The following is a 1,069-nucleotide window of genomic DNA, read 5'->3' as shown; positions in this document are numbered from 1 at the left end:
TATATTTTTAAGATGGAGATCACGATCAGGGGTATGAATTTGCGAATGACCAATATGCTCAATAGTCATACCTGAGACACTTTCCATATGGATCTGCTCATTGCCGGTGTATCGATCACGAACAATCAACTTCTCCAGATCCCCGATGATGTGATATGTTGCTCCACTCTCTAGATACCAATTGGTATCCACACCGTACCGAGAGGCGACCATGTTGGCCGATTTGTTCTCCCCTCCTTCATAGGAGGAATCAAACCTTTTCCATCACTTCCAGGATGGATGTCCTACTATGCCACAAATCTGGCAAGTCACCTTGGCAACAGTGTTGTTGTTGTAGTTGCCTCCACCGTCGTTTCCAGTGTTGTCTCCGTGGGCGCCCTGCTTGGAGAAGTGGCAGCCACTGTCACCACCATTGCCGTCACCTTGCTTGTTGGGGTAGTTGCGGCTGCGGTCACCACTACCAGCCTGCCGCTGCCGGTTTGTTCTGTGAAGCAGCCGCCATCAACCGCGTCGGTAGACGACTGAGAGCCCCCGTTGTGGAGGTTCATGCGGGTCTGAAAGCTGAGGAGCTAAGAGTACAACTCTGGTACACTAATGAGCTCCACCCGAGAGGACATGGCGGAGACGACCGGGTGAACTCTTCATCGAGCCCGGCAAGGATATGGGAGACGATGTCCTCTTCTTCAACTGTCTTTCCTACGGCCATCAGTTCATCACAGAGGGATTTGATCTTGCCCACATACTCGGTGATGGTGGCATTGTCCTTCTGCAGATTCGCAAGCGCCATCCGGACATTGACGATCATGGGGCGAGTGTGGGAGGTGAGCATGCCCTCCATGGTGTTCAACAGCTCCGCTGCCGTGTGGCAGGAAGCCACCTGGATCGCCTTCTCCCGTTGCAACGTGGTCAGTAGGTAGGAGAAGACCTGCTGATCCTGCACATACCACATCCGAAACTCAGGGTTTGGCGCCTTGGTTGTCGTCTTCCCGTCAGAGGAGCAACCTCAATGGTCATGGGAGGGACCGTCTTCATGGTGTCGAGGTAGTCCGCCATCTGTGCTCCTCTGATG

The sequence above is a fragment of the Triticum dicoccoides genome, chromosome 7B (genome assembly GCF_002162155.2).
Source record: "Triticum dicoccoides isolate Atlit2015 ecotype Zavitan chromosome 7B, WEW_v2.0, whole genome shotgun sequence".
NCBI classification, from domain to species: domain Eukaryota; kingdom Viridiplantae; phylum Streptophyta; class Magnoliopsida; order Poales; family Poaceae; genus Triticum; species Triticum dicoccoides.
The sequence above is the reverse complement of the archived record's forward strand: the minus strand, read 5'-3'. Positions refer to the sequence as shown.